The sequence below is a fragment of the Artemia sp. Qi Xiang Cuo genome, chromosome 1 (assembly GCF_049724085.1).
Source record: "Artemia sp. Qi Xiang Cuo chromosome 1, ASM4972408v1, whole genome shotgun sequence".
Classification (NCBI taxonomy): domain Eukaryota; kingdom Metazoa; phylum Arthropoda; class Branchiopoda; order Anostraca; family Artemiidae; genus Artemia; species Artemia sp. Qi Xiang Cuo.
In genome coordinates, this window is record NC_142794.1 from 63,678,711 (window position 1) to 63,698,937 (window position 20,227).

At 34.2% G+C, this 20,227-nt stretch overlaps 1 protein-coding gene across 1 annotated transcript in view; it reads left to right on the forward strand.

The window, feature by feature from the left end:
* The first annotated feature begins 846 nt into the window (after positions 1–846).
* LOC148956587 (cytoplasmic tRNA 2-thiolation protein 1-like) overlaps positions 847–20,227 on the forward strand; it is a 90,325-nt gene continuing 70,944 nt past the window's right edge. The window contains exon 1 of the mRNA XM_089091312.1: positions 847–1,024. The gene's annotated coding sequence lies outside the window, so the exon portion shown is untranslated. The remainder of the gene's footprint in view (positions 1,025–20,227) is intronic.

The following is a 20,227-nucleotide window of genomic DNA, read 5'->3' on the forward strand; positions in this document are numbered from 1 at the left end:
ATCAAAAAGTCCAAAAATAACACACAATTCTTCGGATTTATGAGTGTTGCTGCTTGTCTTGTGTTTATCTTGAAATATTGTGTAGTACGAGCCTTTGGAAATATAAAAGGCTTTAACAGACTCGTCTGTTTATCCGGATTTGAACGGTAAGTCATTCAAGATGTTTTGAACGAATTTGAATATCTTTTTTAATAAGAGAAATCAGTGTCAGCCGCTGATGCACCGCTGGCGGAAAATCGGCAACGCACCGTTGCATGCCACCGTTTCCCCTAGAAATCAGCTAATCGGTGCAGAAGAAAACCGGCGTTAACTCAGGGTATACTGCAAGCACATTGTGTGTTTTGGTCTAGTTCAACTTTCCCCTCTCTAGTCACTTAAATTTTCTCCTTCTACCCTTTGTCTGAGTAGCACTAGTATCAGACTAGCAGTGGTACATTTTTCTACTTCCCCCACCCTTAAGGTACAGATAAATAGCCCAATTTACATGTGTGCAGTATATTTGGTCTTTATGAAGTGTTCTTAGAAATAATATAAGTAAGTATTTTAGGAAATTTTAAAGTTGTTTACAAAATTTTATAGTGTTTCCTGTTGATTAGACCTAATTGTGCATTAACCCCTTTACCAACATATATTCAAGAATACGTAGGTTCTTAGAAATTTTCTTAAATGCCCACTTAAGCACACAAGTACACGTATATCAGCTCCCCTCCCTTAAAAACAAAACAAATTCTTTTAACATGGATAGTGTTTTATACTAATTCTAGACAATTTCAGCAGTCCGAAATTTTTGAGCGGCAATTTGACAATAGCGCAAAATATTTGAAAACTGAGAACTTAAAAATTTTAATAGGAAAATCTAGAAGGCTAAGTCTCGTCATCTCTATCCTATGGAAGACGATTTCACTGTTTTAGAATACTACGTTCTAGTTTCAGTTCCTGCTGTTTATACTTGCTTATTTTTAAGCTATTGGGCTTGGCTGGGCTGGGAACTTTTTGTAAATAACTAGATGCAGCCTAGGCTCAGGTAATTTAGTATACCATATACTGGTTGGTAAAGAATAACCTTGATTAAGAATGTCTTGAGTCACGTTCTAGGTTAAGGGTTTTTATCTATCTTGAAAGTATTTGTAGAAGGGGAACAAAACTCAGGAATAAGTCCAGAGTTTCATGGGTTTGCAATGTTTGACTATAATAGGCCCAGTCATTTATCCTCTATATACTAAGGATCAAATATTGTTATTTACTACTATATAGAAAGCATTACGAGTTCAAATTTTAGTTTAGCTACTTATTTAGATCTTGGAAAGGGGATACCACCAGATGGCTAGTTTGACAGTGTATATATATATAGGGTAAGACACCCAGTAGTCGGCCACCTGCCTATTCTCAGACAGAATGTAACTAACAGGGAACCTAGCTCTTGGCTAATGTGCTTAGAAAGTTTTTATGCACTACTATAATACTATAAAGGAAGTTTTATAAAGGAGCTAGGTTCCCTGTTAGTTACATTCTGTCCGAGAATAGGCAGGTGGCCGACTACTGGGTGTCTTACCCTATATATATATATATATACAAATCTTTAAATTAGCCAATTGGCCAACCAGTATTTTAAGCTTAGAAGACCAGCTGGACATAAGGAGAAATATCAAGAAAACAATTCCTACTCCATAATATGCAGAGCCTTTATTTGCACTTCTTTTCTTGTTTTTCCAGTTTTCTAAGAAATTCATAAATTTCTTAGGACCTACATATTCACAGAATATACAACCCCCCCCCCTAATGTGCAAATATATATCTAGAATTGCATCCTCATTCTAAATATAACATCAATTTGCATCACAAATGAACTTTACTCCCATATTAGCCTTATGGTGGATGTCCCTTGGAAAAAGGTTAGGTTAGAAAAAATGAAACTTTTTGGAATGTGTCTACATACTAAAGTATGTCACAGGAAGGTACTTTGAAGTACCTACCTCCACTCTTTCTCTAGAGGGCAGTGACATTTGATGACCTTTAAAAATGTGGTAAAATTCAAGTTTAGCAACTTTTTGCTATCTTGGAAAAGGCCTAGGTTAGGGAAATGAAGCTTTCAGGGATGGGTCTACAGACTAAAGTATGTCCATGGAAGCTATTTTGAAATAACTACCTTGACTCTTTCTCCTCTGGAGGGCCCTGACCTTGAACGACCTTTAAAATTCTTTGTGTTATAAAAGCAAAACCTTGCAAAATAGATCTTCTGCTTAACAAAACTGTTTTCAGCACCACAACTATGCTCAATCCCAATTTATGAGGTTTCAGAGATCCACAAATATATTTCCTAAATTTTTTAAAAAAAAAAACATTGATATGGCTTAAAATTATAGAATGTATGGCTAAAATTATGGCTTAAAATTATAGAAAATTAAGCATGATATGGCTTAAAACCATAGAAAAAGAAACTGATAACTGAAAATTAACATAAAACATTGTTTTGTCAGAATTTCAATAGGTATTGACCTGTCAAGTAGGCAAATTCCTAAGACCTAGAAATTAGAAGAGAGTTAACATAGAAGTTTGGTAATACCTTTCTTGAGTATGTCTTTGGCCTTGGATTCATTACTGAAAGTTTCATTTTCCTACCATAACCCCTTTCCAAGATAGCAAAAATAGCTATAATAGAATATCACCAAAAATCTTTGTGCTATGAAAGTGAAACATTGCAAAACTGGTGTTCTGCTTAAATGAAGTACAAGAAACCTGTTTTCAGCTTCACAACTTGCTCAGTTTCAATTTAAAAGGTTTCAAAAATCTGTAAATACATTTCCTAAATTTATAATTAAATCTTTTTTTTGCTTAAAATTATACTCAAATAATAGGAATTGCATTATAAGAACTAAAACCAAAGAAACTAATAACTGAAAATTAAGGTCTAATTTTGTTTTGTCAAAATTTCAATAGGTTCAAATAGAATAAAATTCAATAAAATTGTCTTTAATAGAATAAAATTTTAAATAGCCTCAAAGAATTAAACAACAAAATATTATGTTCTAATTGGTTGTCTTAATGGTGAACAAATGATGCATTTACATATCCAAGAAAATTAAAAAAATGTTTGGAAACATTGAAAAAAAAATATAACAACTAGACACCCTTTCTGATTGATAGTCTTAATGATACAAAGCCCTATCCAGAGGGTGGGATTTACAGGGTTCAAAAATGCTGAACTGTTTTTTCAACTTGTAAGAGATAACAAATATGCTTCTTAGCAAATTTTCACCACTCAAGTAGGCAAATTTCTAAGACTTATAAATCTGAAGAGGGTTAATATGGGTTAAATAAAAGGGTCTAGGTCATACAAATGACTTTTTATACCTTGTTCTATTATAGGTCCTTTATGTACCTAGGATCAAATTTCATCATTAACTATGATACAGAAAGCAGTAGAAAGTTGAACAAAAGACACTATCATGCTTTCTCTCAATATTTAGAATAATGAGAGAACCTTGTTCTGTTAATAAGCAAACATAACTAAAGTTATACAAATGAATTTTTATACCTCATTCTATTATAGAGTAAACATAAATAAAATCATACAGGTGACTTTTTATGTCTCACACTATTATAGAGCAAATATCAACAAGCTGATACAGATGGCTTTTTCTACCTTATTCTATCATAAAGCAAGGATAAATAAAGTCCTACATTTGACTTTTTATACAGAAAAGCCTCTCAGTTTTGGTTTGAGTCTACTTTTTTCTTTTTTTTACTTTAGGTTTTGAAAACACAATTTCAATGATTTTCAGCCATATTGAGATCTTTGTTAACCAATCTATAATATTTTTCATCACTTTGAGCCTATGAAACCATCCATTTTCGAAGAGAATGGTTTTCATTGGCTGTGAGTGACCAGAATCAGTTGTAATAGGCTATACTGAGTGCCAGTAAGTTTTATGCATTAAATCTAAGTCATGTAGGCCAGGATTTAGCAAAGGCATCAGGCTCATTATTTTTACTGTATGTCTATTTCTGAAAGTTTATTTTTTAAGACACAAACTTTGTCTAAGTGTTTCAACTCAACTCCTTATAACCTTTGAAGGTTTGGAAAACTCTAAATAAACCACTCTATAAGAAAGGTGATAAGAGTGAGTGTGGTAATTATACAGGCATTAGCCTGGTTTCTATATGTAGCAAATTACTTAGTATAATAGTATTTTTTAGACTTATAAATGTTGCAGATAAAGATTTAAGAAAAGAACAGTGTAGTTTAAGAAAGGGTAGAGGATGTGTTGATGAAATTTTCACTCTTAGATTAATTACTGAGGAGTGCCTGAATCATCAAACACCTTTAATCCTCAGTGTTGTACACCATGAGCAAGAGTTTGGTTCAGCTGATAGAAGAGCTTTAGCAAAAGTATAATCCTTGTATGGTTTACCAGACAAGCACATCTAAGTGGTTAGTGCTATGTACAAGAATAACATTGCTGTGGTTAAAGTAGGAAATGAGGTTAGTAGCTGGTTTTGTACTAAATATGGAGTTGAGCAGGGTTGGATTCTATCAGTATTTATATAGATCATTTTGATGGACTTTGTCTTAAGGAGCTAAGCAAAGGCAATGGGAGAACACAGAATTAAATGGCAAAGTAGAACTCTCCTGGACTTAGAATATGCAGATAATTTAGGCATCTTATATGAAAGTGTTGGCAAAATGTATGAACTTTTAGAGGTTTTTGAGTTCAGGGTGCAAAAACAGGTTTAAAAAAGACTAAGTTGGTAAGGCTAGGGGTAAGTGGTGATGAAAAGGTGATGTTGGGTAACAAGAATATCGATGCAGGAGACAGCTTCACTTACCTAGGTAGCATTATTAGTAAAGACTATGGGTGCAGTGAAGATGTTACAAGTGGAATTGCCAAGACCCATGTTTTTTTTGCACAGTTAAGAAAAGTTTGGAAGAATAAGAAGATAAGTCTGCAAACCAAGATTAGAATATTGGAGGTTACAGTAATGACAGTGGATAAGTATGGTTCTGAAACATGGGGGCTCAAAAAACCAAGGGTGATTTGCTAGATGTTTTTTCGATAAACTGCCTATGGATTGTTTTGGATACCCAACTGAGTGACTGTATCTCAAACACTAGGCTCTACAAAAAGTGTGTCTCTATCCCAATTTTTAGGGCAATAGTGAGAGAAAGGTTAAGATGGCTAGGGTACGTTCTGCAGATGAAGGATGACAGATTGTCCTTTTTGGCCAACTGTCTAGGGCCAAAAAAATGCAGATTGTCTTCAGTTGGGGTGTCAGGATGTTGCAAGGAAAGATTTAAGGACAAGGGGCACTTTCTTTGAGGGTGGAAAGAGGAAGGCTTTGAATACATTGAGATGGAGGAGCAGCATGCATTGCTGTGTTAGCTTCAGGTGGTTTGGCGCTGTGGTGAGCTGTCAGTAGTAGTAGTTCCAAATAATTAAATTCAAAAAGGTCTATTTGAATAAGAATGTAGTAAGATTTTCATAGACTTATTACTCTGAACCTTGCAAGCCCAAAAAACAAGTAGAACAGATGTAGCACTTTTTAAAATTAGCCCAAAATTCCTTAAGTCATTAAGAGACTATAAATAATAAAAATTTTAAAGTCTTATAAGTCCAAAATGCTTGTCAGCCTTCAAAGCAAACAGAATGCTTCAAGTTATGTGTTCGGATCCTCAATTGATTGGTAAGGTAACCAGCCTGTTAACAGCTGAACCTGTTAACAACATGCTTCCTTTTTACTGGCAATATCATTATAGCCTTTTCCCTTCTAATGCCATACAGGGCTGACGTTAGGGAATGGCTAAGTGGTGAAGGTGCCCAAGGCCCTGTGCTTATTTGGACTCTGTGCATAGCTTTCTTAGTAATTTAACACTGTATAGGGCCTTGTTCATGATTCAGTTAGCACACTTTTTTGTTTTTAACATACTTGTAAGTAAAATTAGCAACATGCTTAAGTTTTGGCTTACAAAAATGTTCTCAGTTTAAAGACAGAGAAAACCTTTCACAAAGAGAGCTGCAACTTCACTATAATCTATCTGTCTATTAAACAAAAAACAAGTCTTTTTTTATTGAAAGTCAAGAGCATCATTAAAACTTAAGATGAACAGAAATTATACCATGTGTGACAGAGGATGTCCCCTTCTCAATCCCTTGCTTATTACTGTGAAGTTTTTAAGTGCTTTAAAAAAACTTCTTATTGCAAATCAATTGCCTCTGTATTTCAGCAGTTATTCTTAAAAAAATTAAGAAAAATAAAAAATAAAAATTTAGCATAAAGAGCAAGGGGCTAGACCCCTCATACACAGAATAATTTCTGTCCGTTTTAAGTTTTATTGTGGCTCCTTACTTTCAGTTGAAAAATTTGTGTTTTTTGTTTAATTTTGGATCGTTTTTCAAATCATGCTGAGAACTAGCCAAGATATGATGTTGTGTACCAGCCATATTTACCTCCACTTTCTTGCTCTTAAGCTGTATAGCCTACATCAATAATTGTAGGTTGATTGGAAGCGTCCTGCTTTTTCAGTTTTTTTTTTTGGAGGGGGGGGGGAGGGCTTTAGAATTATAATGTTGGATTTGATTATAACTTGGAACAAAACTTGGATATTTAGTCAATATTTTTTATGAACAGTAATTTCGTTGAGTAAGTCTTTATTGACATTTTAACTATAGAATTTTAGGTGGATGGAAAGGGGTATTATTTGTTCTTATGGATGGAAATTCTGTTTGACTTTTTATTTTATATGCAGCTAAATCCATTGCAGCCTCTACAATAGGGTTTTCTGACGATTGAATACAGTGCACACACATATTTTAAATACACTGAAACACTGAAATACACTGAAACACTTGTATATAAGAAGGTAAAATAAAAATAGGCTATTACCGTTTGAAATTACTCAAAACAAAATCCTGGTAGCACTTGCATGATTTGCAATCACTATCTGTAATTTTATGAAATATGGAGTAAATCAGTTTAGCTTAATGAAGCCTCAAAATAAATGTTGGAAAAATTCTTATACAATAAAAAGGAATATATCATCCTACAGCACCACTATTAAGGCTTACTCTAAATAAACGTAGATTAGAGGCTAACTCCTTCTCCCCTATACATTTCCCTGCATTTGTCTGAAGGATCATGGAGAGTTACATAATTTGGTAACTGAAAAGTGATCTTTATGGCACCACCCCCCCTCCCCACACAATGACACACTGCCTCTCCTTCATAATAGCTGACATACAATTTTACTTCACGGAACATAATTTCATGAAAAATCAAGTGAATCCACCTAGCTAAATAAAGCATTAAGAGAAATTTCCAGATTAACCATTTATCTTGATTTGACTATCTATGATATAATTGACGCTGTGCAGCTTTACTTTCTCTTCAATTGAAAAGCTGGATACATTTTGACACTTTTAAATTGATTGGCCGTCTCGGATTTTTTGGTCAATAGTAGCTGCGTCCTCTTTAGGGCGAATTCCTTGCTCGGTGCCACAAAATGGCAGAAAGCACCACTGTCCCGTGGCATAATTTTTTTTAGTCAATTAAAAAACCACTAGAACTTTTAATATCCGTTTGAATGAGACATTTACCGATCTTTTATGACCATTGGTTTGATACAGTCACCCTTGGGAAAAAAAAAAACAAGCAGAGAAACAAAACAATAAAATATGCATCTGTGTTCTTTCCTCTGGAAAATATAAATATTACAAATGTTTTCTAGATAAAAAGTTACAACGTCTACAGTGGGTTCTTTGATAAGGCAAATCTAAACGTATGATTTTCATTAATATTGCTTGACTTTCGGGGGGTATTTTCGACAAATTAATCTCTCTCAACAAATATGTTTTCTTTTAAATTTAATTCGTTTCGAAATAGCCTACTGTAATTCTAGATTAAATAATGGTAACAATGCCAGTAACCGTAGAAATTGCAGAAAGAACCTTCTCAAAATTAAAGTTAATAAAAACTTACTTAATATCATCAATGTCTGAAGTTCGATTGCACAACAGATTGGTAATAGTATCAGTTAAACAAGATTTTCACTAATAGCTATTATGAATACTTTATTGATCAGCATGTTTTGCTTGTATTTTGCTTGAGTCTGGATTCTAATACTTAAGTATGTTAAAAAAAAATGTGCTTCCTGAGACTATTCAGCTCATTTGCCTTTATATTTTCGTTATTTGTTTCTAACAACCTTGAGATTGGCAACAATGGATGCAGCCGCAATGACTACTTTGGGCCAGCAGAATTGACTGTTACATGGAATCATAGGCAGCGCAATAGCACTGCCTAAGTAAAGAACGATGTTGGCACAATGTATTATTTATTTATTTTTCTCCATACCCACGCACTTTGTATTGAAGGAGCAGTCGTTTTTAATTGTCGAAAGTGATTGGAGGGCAACTAGCCCCCCCCCCCCCCCCACGCCCATCATTCCCCCAAACACATCTAATCGAAATTTTGAGATAGCCATTCTGTTCAGCATAGTTGTCCAGATAGAAAATATGTTTTTGAGGAGGACACTCACCCACAACCCTTGGGGCAAGGGTTTTAAGTTATGCCCTGAGGGTATATAAGAACGGCACAATGTATTATTTATTATTTTTTTCCTTTAGAGCAGGGCACTTCGTATCGAAGAAGTTGTCGTAGAAACTTCGAAAAGGGCTCATCCAATTGGAAATTGGAGGGGCTTGTGCCCTTTATAATAGTTGAAAGTGATTAGAAGGCAACTAACACCCCTTCCACGCCCACCATTTCCCGAAACACATCCAATCAAAGTTTTTAGATAGCCATTTTATTCAGCATAGTTGATTTCCAGATAGAAATTATGTTTTTGAGGAGGACACTCCCCTACAGCCTTCAGGGCAAGGGCTGTAAGTTATGTCCTGGGGGCATATAAGGTTTTTTACAGAAGGTGTTGTCATAGAGACTTCAAAAAAGGCTAGTGCCCTTTTTAATATTCAAAAGTGATTGGAGGGCAACTAACCCCCCTCTCACGCCCACTTTTCCCCAAACACATCCAATCAAAAGTTTGAGATAGCCATTTAGTCCAACGCAGTTCTAATTTCTAGAAATTAGGTCTTTGATAATGATAACCCCCCAACAGCCCTCAGGGTAAGGGTTGTAAATTATACCTAGAGGGAATACATGGCTTCTATAGAAAGAGTTGTCATAAAAACTTCAAAAAGGGCTCATTCGATTGGAAATTGAAATGGCTACTGCCATTTTAATAGTCGAAAGTAATTGGAAGGCAACTAACACCCCTTCCATGCCCATTATTTCCCCAAACACATCCAATCAAAATTTTGAGATAGCCATTCTGTTTCACGCAGTTTAAAGTTCAGGAAATTATACATTTGAGCAGGACATTCCCACCACAGTCTTCAGGGCAATTGTTTTAAGTTAGGCCCTGGGGGCAAATAAGTTTTTATTGAAATCTTTGTTGTAGAAATTTCAAAAGGGCTCATTCGATTGAAAATTCAAAGACTCATTTGATTGTAAATTGAAATTTCCCTTTTTAATAGTCGAAAGTGATTTGAGGGCAACTAACTTCCCTCTCACGCGCAACTTTTCCCCAAACACATCCAATTAAAATTTTTAGATAGCCATTTTGTTCAGCGTAGTTGATTTCTAGATAGAAATTATGTTTTTGAGGAGGACACTCCCCCATATCCCTTAGGGCAAGGGTTCATGTAAGGGTTACCTTTTATGCCCTGGGGGCATATAAGGTTTTTATAGAACGCGTTGTCGTAGAAACTTCAAAAAGGGCTCATTCGATTGGAAATTGAAATGGCTAGTGCTCTTTTTGATAACCAAAAGTGATTGGAAGGCAACTAACACCCCTTCAAGTAAGGGTATGGTTTTTATAGAAAGCGATGTTGTAAAAACAACAAAAAGGTCTCATTCAAGTGGAAATTGAAGGGGCTAGTGCCCTTTTAATAGTCGAAAGTGACTGAAATGCAACTAACCCCCCTCTCACGCCCACCATTTCCCCAAACACATCCAATCAAAATTTTGAGATATCTATTTTGTTCAATATAGTCGAAAGTTCTGGAAATTAGGCCTTTCAGGATGATAACCCCCTCAGAGCCCTCAATGCAAGGGTTGTAAGTTATGCCCAGGGGGCATATAAGGTTTATATAGAAAGCAGTTGTAGAAATTTCAAAAAGGGCTCATTTGTTTGGAAATTGAAAGTGCCCTTTTTAATAGTCGAAAGTGAGTGGAGAGTAATTGAACCCCCTCCCACGCCCACCATATCCCCAAACACATTCAATCACTTGCACTTTACTGAAAAAATACAAATGAATGTGCATTGTCAGTGTATTATGCATATACTGATATTTAGTAATCAAAATGTTAATATTATATGATTTTTAAAGTTATAAAAGTAAGAACATTTATATTTTTTCAGTAAAGTGTAAATTATGTTCTGGCCTTGGGAAGGCATAGGGGTTTTGAGCCCAACTTATGTTAATTTGTGCTCGTTTTGAGTTTGACTCGGTTATTTGTTGTAATTTTTGTTCGTTTTGGGTTTCATTTATTTATCGACGCTGGTTTGCGGTAGTTTCACGCTTGGTAGACTATTTGATTTTAATTTTGCTCATTTTTTGTTTAATGGAGTTCTTTACTTTTCTTTTGTGGAAAAACTTCTTTTGTGGAAAAAAGTTTTTTTTAATTAATAATACAAAAATGAGAAACTAACTTAGTGAGCAAATGGGGGACTTTAGGGATAGAATTCATAACATGATAATTTATTTTTTTGAAGCCCAATTCATAACTATACGTGCTCAAAATTGCGATTACTTGCCACTTCAAGTTTTAACCAAAAACCATTGCACCATGATTTAAATCTGACTCATTAAGTCTCCTTAATATCCGCTATGACATGTCCCAGTGTAACCCAATATAGTTATGAATTGGCATATGATTGGCGGTGTACATAGTGCTCTGGGCCCTGCAAAATTCAGTTTGCCCTGGGCCCCACACCCCATGAACGCTAACCTTAAAGATTGCGTAGTTTTGTAGCGTTTTTGAGTGAAATGATAAGTTTTCAATAAATTCTAATAAATGTATTTGTAACTTTAAACTGAATATCACTGTTTAAATATCTTTTTTTGTTATCACTGTTTTTACTTTTGGTTCCATTTCAATCAAAAGTCTAGAAAATTGTACACAAACAAAACTTTCGAAAGTCAGTTGGTAGTTTTTTAAGCAATTTATTTGGTTTTCAACAAAGAAAAAGTGGTACTTTTGCCTTTATTGGGTTAAAAGGCTATGTCAGCCTAATATTTTCTGATAATTTTCATTTGTTTGAAGTTGACTTGGTGATCTATTTTTACACTTGTTTTCCTTTAGGCTCCATTTATTCGTTCTAAATAAAAGAAATAAATCTTGGGAACAATAGGTCCCAAAACTTAAAAGACTAATATATTTTTTTTGCCTGTGTCACAACAAGGTGTCATCAGTGTTCGAAAAAGGAACGATTTTAAACCAAAACAGTTTAAAAAAAAATCCCAAATTACTAAAATCCAACCAATATGTGCAATAACTACTCCATGTAAAAGAAATATAGCCTATACAATTTGCCTTCACTTTGGTAGGCTACAGGTACTACCAGAGGTAAAAAATGTACTATCAACTAGCTATTCCTATCACAACACTAGAGAAACTGACAGCAAGATAATAACAACGATTGAGCAAACTTAGTTTTTCAGTTGAAAAAATTCAATTTTATTGGCATTCTATGGGGTTTTGCCTATAAGTTTTTGTTTAATTTAATTTCTTTTTGATTTTGCATGACTGGGTTACACTTTTCGTCAATAGACTCATTTATTAAGAAGTATCATAAATGAAATCAGTATTTACAGTACCAGAAACTGTGTTAATTGCCAAATTTGCAAAAATCTTTTTTTTTTCTTTTTTTATTATGTGGCTCCCCTAACCCATTGCATAAAACCTTTACTATTAGAAATAGCTGTTTCTTTCCAGAAGCAACTCTGTGACAGGTAAAAGCTGCTGCACATTATTGGAGTATATATCATTCATTATTGGAGTACACATCATTCATTCCTCCTATGGTAAATTTTTTGTTGACCAAATTCAGCAGTTGTTTGTGAAACTATTTATTATTCCCCACAATTCATAGAAAAAGCTGTTAAGTTTAGAAAACCTCATGAAACTTTCGTACCTACTTTGGCAAAGCTAGTGTTATTTCTATCTGACCATTTTATGCAGCTTGAGGAAGCGACAGCTATTTCTACTGATATAATCCCAAACTGCAAATTAAAGTAAGTGCACAATTTTCTCAGACTTAACAAATAACTAAATATTGATTCAATGTATGGTATCATCTTAAAAAGAACCTATTGTCAAAAATTGTAACTTGGTCGTGGACAATCACCCATGGTGTAGTCCAAATTAAAAAGCCAAAATAAATGCTGCAGTGGATGCCAATGAAACGTTTATTCATCAAAAGAATAATTAACTTTTTCTTCTGTTTTGAATATTTTTTTTGTCAGTTGCTTCTGTGTTGTTATAGGAGTGGCTAGGCTTGTTTATTGTACATGTGTTACTTTTTTTTTCTCTTTTTCAACACTGGGAATGCCTTGGTGTAACAGAAGTGAAATATTTTGTTTGTTTCTTTTTTTTCTTCCTATTGGCCATTGTTGTTTCCAAGATTTACTTCTTTTTTTTGTCGTTGTAGACCAGTTTGGTATTATATATTTTACTTATTCATTTTATAGTAAATTCTGTTTGTTTTAGTTCAAATATATTGCGTGGCTTTGTTTCTACAACTTACAAGGCATATAGACAGGATCAACGGAGACCACTTTGGTCTTGTGAATACATACAACAAATTTGGAAATCGAAATGGGTTGGATAAATGCATGATGCAAAAACATCTGAAGAAAATTGTTGTCTCCAATTGGTGTGGAACTTACAAAGTATATAAAAAGGCATAAGGTAATATTCTTTTTATTAAAAATATGATAAAATCATATTGGGTCAGTTTGTGATGCCCTAATTATACCCAATTCTTGTTACAACATACAGGGTAATATTGAGACTAGAGAAAACAGACATAAATGACAAATTATTCTTAAGAAAATTTCATTATTTGTGACACCCAATAACAGGCTAAAATTGTTTTCCCTGGTTTAGCTTAAACTTATAGGGCATTGTAGACTGAATCTCAATTAAGACAAGAATTTGGGAAACATATTTGGTTGTATTGATTCATGATATCCGAACGATACATGATTCCGATTTTTTTTTTTTTTTTTTTTTTTTTTTTTTTTTTTTTTGTGAAGCAAGAAAATATAATTTGTTAGTTTTTAGATTACCTGGGAATATATGTATTTTGAAACTTAATATTTACTAATTTCTGAATATGATAAGTTTTTTTTTTAATAAAAGGATGGATTAAGTCTATTTAAGGTTTCTGCAGGGTGGGAACTAGCAGACCCATATGCTTGAGCCCCTCAGAAAACCAAAAATTGTGGAGATTTTTAATCTCTATGACTGAAATATCTCCCTCAATCTGCCCCAAACTTTAAACATTATTTCACAGAAAAAATACATTGCACAAAACTGTGGTTGCAAACATTTTGATTGAATAGGGAAAATTTGACTAAAACTTAAATTACGATCCTAGATTTTGCTTTATAAACATTTTCAGAAAAACTGAAAAAAAAAACTACAATTATGTCTCCCATTAAACTATAAAAACTGTGAAAGATTTCAATTTTTTCAATTAAAACGAAACATAAAAATAAATAAGTCTTGACACCTAAAATAAACCCAGAATGTTGTTTGTCTCTAATGGGCTTGAAACTCACAGGGCATATAGACTGCTTGAAAGGCTAACTGACTATTTTTTACTAAACATTCCAATTATTCTTATTAGGTAGATTACAGTTCAACATTTCAGTTACTTTTAATTAGAAAACCTTAAGGAAATGTACAAATATGCTTAGCATGAGCTCCTAAATAAGACTATGCCAGTTAAAAAATGGACAAATATTTCCAAAACTTGTTTTTCAAATGAAAGTAAAGAGCAGTATTTAAAAAATGAGTAGAAATAAAGTCGTGAAATTAGTCAAACCTAAAACGAACAGAAAATAAATAATCAAGTTCAACTTAAAACAAAGAGAAACTGCCACAAATAGAAGTGGGGCAAAACACTATTATTTTCTCGAAACTTTATGAAGGATTCATTGCAGATTGGCTAAAGGAAAAAATCTTACCTCTTACTGACTTGAAGCAATTCGGGAACCTAAAATCCACCTCTACTTCCCATTACCTCGTTTCTCTTATTGACCACTTCGGGAATATCCTTGAAAAGCCTAACTCCTGGCTAAATTTAATTTCCATCGACCTTCAGAAAGCATTCGACCTTGTTAACCATAATATTTTAATTGAGAAACTTGTCAGCGAGTTCAATATTGATCCCTTACTGGTGAAATTGGTTGCCTCCTTCTTAACAAATAGATCGCAAGTTGTCAAATACCAAAATCATTATTCAAATCCTCTCCTTGTCCACAATGGCCCAAGGTACTCTCTTAGGTCCCCTCCTTTATTCAGTCATGATCAACAGCCTCGCAAAGGAATTTCTTAACCGATGGAAAGTTGTTGATGACCTAACGGCTGTTGAAACTAGCTTCAAAAACGTAATAAGCGACCCTATAAGCATCCTCAATGAAATTGGAGACGAAGACTCGGACTTAGACATGAAAGTAAACCCTTCTAAGTCCAGGATAATGCCCATTTGTTTCCTCAAATCCTCGCCCTATTTTCTTAATCCTATCCCTCCTGAAATTTCTGTGCCCTCATTTAAACTACTTGGTGTCACAATTTCTTCAAATCTAAAGTGGGATATCCACGTTAAAGACATCACTTATAAATCTAATGTGTCTATCGCCCTCCTTAAGCTCCTAAATAAATTTAGCGTCCCCCCTTCCACTCCTTAAGGATTTGCACGTCTTTTGTCCGCCCGCATCTAGAATATGCTTGTTCAGTTTGGCACCCTGGTATCTCCCGTGAAGAATCGGAAAAAATTGAATCAATCCAAAAAAGAGCTTTGCGAATAATTTTCAAAGAACACAAGGTGCCATACTCTCTGCTCCTAAAAAAAAGCTAGTTTGGAAACCCTTGAGCGAAGGGGTTTCGTTGTGCCTCTGTTTTGCAAAAAATGCAATAACAAACCCTCGGACGGCAAGTATTTTCCCCAAACATTACTTCCCATTCAGAGTACGGCCACCTCGAGCTGTTTCTGAGCCCGTCCCTATTTTGTCCCCCATTCGTTGCGTAACTTCTAGATACGAAAGAACTTTTGTCCCCTTCATTACAGAAAAAATGAATAAAATATCCTGCTAGTTTCTCTTTTTTTTCCCTCTTTTTTTTTGTTTATTAGCTGATGATGCTGCCCAGGTTCTTGCACTCATTTTCTTGTCCCCCCCTCTTTTTTTAGTTCCCCCTGTAATTTTTATTAAGTTTTTTTTTGGGGGGGGGGTATTTATTTATTTTTGTCCCCTCCCCCCTCGCTTGACCAGTTTTTATTTTTTCAACTCTTTTATTGACTTAGTGTAGTTGAATTACTGACACTTTTTTAGTGTCCCTTTTAATTTATATATATTTATGTCTTGCTCTTTTTTTTTATGTATATTCGCCTCCCCCCCCTTTTATGTCCGTTTTAATTCTTTTTTCTGATTTGTATTTGTGTAAGTTTAGTTTGACCAGTTTTTATCTTTTTAACTTTTTAATTGACTTTTTACAGTTTTAATTATTGACTTTTAAATGATTGTTCATTATGATTTTTCTATTTCGTTGTTGTGTTTTAGTGCAGCCATTTATATTGTCGACTCCGAAGTCCGAATTTGGCCCTTTGGTGGCTTGTGATAGTGATCTTTTTGAAATAAATATCTTATCTTATCTAACACATACAAAAAAAAAAAAAATGTTGTCATTAAAATATCAAAATTGCTCAAACTTTCAAGAGTTTTTGTTTTTATATATCATTGCATTGTAAAGAATCTATCTAGTTTTATTTGTTTTTTCCCTAAGTTCTAAATTAGATAGGATAAAAAAGATAAGTTTTGACAAAAGAGTATACTTTTAAAAATGGTTAAATAATTGAAAGTCATGAATGTATTTAGTCAAAGAGACATACATTTTTTTTTAATCCTTAATCAATAATATGTTTTTCTCCTTGGTATTGTTGATTTCTTGACAAATACAAAACGCTTTGTTCAAAATTTGCATTGTTTTCAGTAACACCGCAAAATACACTAATTAAACTGAACGTCGTGAATGTAATCATTCTAAGATGTTTTTTCTTTCTTTTTAATACTCTTTATTAGTAATATTTTCTTCTTTTCCTTGTTTTTTTTTTTATATTTTTGCAAATAGGCTACAAAACATTCTATTCGAAATATACATTGCTTTCAGCAGTGGCGGATCCAGGATTTTTTTTTAGGGGAAGGGGGCGCAAAATAAGTTGATCCGATAAACTTGTGTTAGGAGCAAGTTTAATTAACGCCAACTTGCGTTATTCTAGTAAATTACACTACTTAAGACTACGCTATGGGGGGGAGGGGTGCCCCTCTCACCCCCGCTGGATCCGCCACTAGAAACAGAACTTGAAAAAACGAGAAAACTTATTAAAGATTCCGCTTATTTAGCCTGGTTCATCTTTATTATCATAGATTTATTTGAGGCTAAGCCAGCTTGAGGGCACAGTAGACAGAATATAACAGTAAGCTTATCGCAGATCATTTCTGGTCGTCGTGAACAAAAAGCTCCTCCCACTTCTTTCTGTTTCAATGCACTTTGCACTCTGCACTCCTTCCCACTTGTACTCCTTCCCACTTGTTTCAATGCACTTTGATGGAAACAGTCGGAAACTCCTCCCACTTCTTTCTGCCTTAGCTTGTTTAGCCTGTTTCTGCATACTCGCACCCCTGTCCGGGTTTTTATAATGGGTGAGATAGAGAATGATCATACTGGATAATATATGAACTGTGCTCGAGGGGATGCTAGCTCTTATAGTACAGAAAAAATAACTACGCACTGCATTGCATATTATGTAGTATATTTATACACATATGCGTTTTAAAGGAGTGGGAACAAGGAGTAAAAACTTCTTTAATGCGGGAGTAGGAATACAAGATATAATGTAGGTTTCAAAAGGCTAAAAAATATACTTAGCAGTATCTAGGCAAATTGTTGTCCCATAACGAAAAGGTACATTGCCAAAGTGAAATGAGGGACTTAATCGTTTTTGGAAAAAGGTTTTTTTCTTCTAAGTTTTGAATCTGACAGATTCTGTAAGAATTATATTGTGTAGTTGTACTCAAGGGTGGATCCAGGATTTTTTAGGGGGGGGGGGAGTGCAAAATAGGTTGATCCGATAAACTTGCGTTAGGAGCAAGTTTAATTACTGCAAACTTGCGTTAATTAAGTAAATTACACTACTTTATACTACGTTAGGGGGGGGGGGCGCCTCCCTCGCCCTGTCCCTGGATCTGCCACTGGCTTTCAGTAAAGCATGAATGACACTGGTCTTTTAGAAGTGTCCAGGGGATGGTAGCCTGACTATTGCCTGATGTAGATCGTATTTGTAGACCTTTAACGGTGTTGCGATTTTCTTTTGTGGTTGTTGTGTGTTGTTGTTTGTTGTAGTTAGTGTTATGATAAATAAAAATATATTGTTTGAAATATAAATGTTTTTCCGTTAAGGGCTAATGAGACTTTTAACTATAGAGGGTTTATTGACTTTTATTTCCAGTAATTTCTTTAAGTCTGATTGGAATATCCATTTTATTTCCTATCGTTTAAGGTCTCATTTATTCATTCATAATTAATTTCTGTTCGTTTTGAGCTTTAATCATTATATGAATGTATTTCTGTTCAGTTTTGGTTTTACTACTGCTATGTAGTTTTCTGTGAAAAGCATTTTTAAGGTTTAAACGAAATCCGCAAAGTGTATTCCTCCGTGTAGCAGTATCCCATCTGCTGCTACAAGAACTGACTATATATATTCAGGAAATTAGAAACACACCAAGCCCATCCCCAAACCCAGCTCCAAGCATGCCACTTTCTCCTATATCTAGTATAGATATGAAAAGTGCATAATTAGAGCGCTTTCCAAACATGGAAATCTAAATACCTCTTTTCTTAATCACGATGGAAAATAGACGCTTGTAAAGAAGAGAAGTAGGTGTAGAAGAGCCAAGTCATAAGTTGCTTTTTTTGTTATTAAAAAAAAAAAAAAATTCGAAAGAATGTGAAGATAATTTTTGAAATTAGATGTAGAAGCTAATTTTCAGAACAGTTGTTAAATGTGACTTTGAAAAATGACTTCCTCAAATTCATGATCAAAATATGCTAGAGGTTTTCCAAAGGAATTGTCTGAGGTTAGTTTTAGGCACTCTTATGATGTACTTCAGAGAAGAAGCTCTAAAATTGTAGTTCCAACATCTGCGTCTCCTTTCTTTGCATAGACTCTTCTAAAAACTGTCAATTTAAAGTCACGGCAGAGGAAATGTAGTTTTGAATAGAAATGGTTTGATTGTCTGTTTCTTTTTTTCTGCATCTGTAATTGGAACAATGGAGTGGTGGAACTGGATTTCTGCCATAAACCGTTTCGATATGCTGATATTTTGCTCTAAAATTCCTTAAATTGAAAAAGATAAGTGTGTATGGGTCATTAGTAGAAATATTAGTAGAGTAGCATCTTGATTTTTATTTGCCAAAGCGTTTTTGCCTATGGATATATTATTTAGTTGAGGTATTGATTATACACCCTATAAGTTTAGTTGACAGGTTGGGGCTAAAAGCAGCCCCTAAACTGGAAGAACAATTTGCAAAGATTAGTGCTTTTATCTGAAGTAGCAAAGATCAACCTTTTACACAGCACCTGGATAAAATTAACCGTTCTTAGAAGGTACTACCTTCAAATAATTGTTGTTAGTAGCAATACTTGCACGCCGAGGGATGGTCATCTCAACCAAGACATTGATTCGAAGTACTGCCTCCAGGAATGAGAAAGCCTGGAGAAGAAAGTGATGGCCCAAAAATGCAGTCATTTCATATTCCCCCCCAGTCGTTTCATAACTTGTGTACATGTATAGTAGTGCAGTTTGACCTGTATGGCTAGTAGTAATACCATGATGAACTGAACCAGCAAAAATTAGGTTTTGCTAATTATTAATCTAGATAATCTAAAATTAAAAGAATCTTACATTATATTGTAGTGGGTAGTCAATTTACCTCTAACGCATAGTACCCCGCTCAAGTTCCACTTAGCTTTGGACTTTGTTCCTCTGAGGATCAATTCCGAACAATTTAAGCTAAACGAAAGACTATGGAGAAGGATAGAAGAGCCAGTGGCATTTCTGCAAGGTTACAATCATAAATTCTGGAAAGATTCTCATGGAAAGAAATGAAAAAGATGCAGGTACATTTTCTATTTTTAATTTGCTTACTACTCTCCTAACCCAAAATCTTAGATCTCAAAAGGCTTTTTGTTTAGCTCATTTTTTAACGAGCATTTCAGTTTAGTCATCTACCCAGCTCGTTTTTGACAGTTTTTGTCTACGTGTGTTTAGATTATCACAACGTAATATTGAAAAATAAATTGTTATTACTCGAAAACCAATTTTCAGGCCCGAAGGAAAAGCCAATGAAAAAATTTGCGCTTTTGAACTCCAAAAACTTTTTTTTTGATCCCGCCCCCCTTCCCATTCATAAATGTGTAACATCATTGTGGCTAAGCTTCAAATCACTGGTACTTTTTAAAATCAAAATGTATCAGATTTTTTTTCTCCTTCGAAACTGTATCAGTGGAGAAGGTGCAACACTAACTTTGCTCTCTTTTATATTATGATTTTGAAAGACTAACTAGATTAAGCTGGAGTATGAACTTTCTTTTAGCATAAAATACAGATAGCTGATAAGAATTAGACAAGAAGGCATATTTACTAGCATCAGTGATGATTTAAATAGAGATTGGTTGGGAATTTTTAGGGAGTAATTTGTTGTGGTGCTTCATATTTTTATTACCAAACTGTATTTTATGTTGATGTTAAAGCAAATATGAGAAACAGATTCACTTGGAAAATTCTTTAATATTAATAAATTAATACAGATGTATCACTAGGGTATTATTTTAAAATTTAAAGATGTGCTTATACTTATAAACAATTTGATTGGTTGAAGTGGG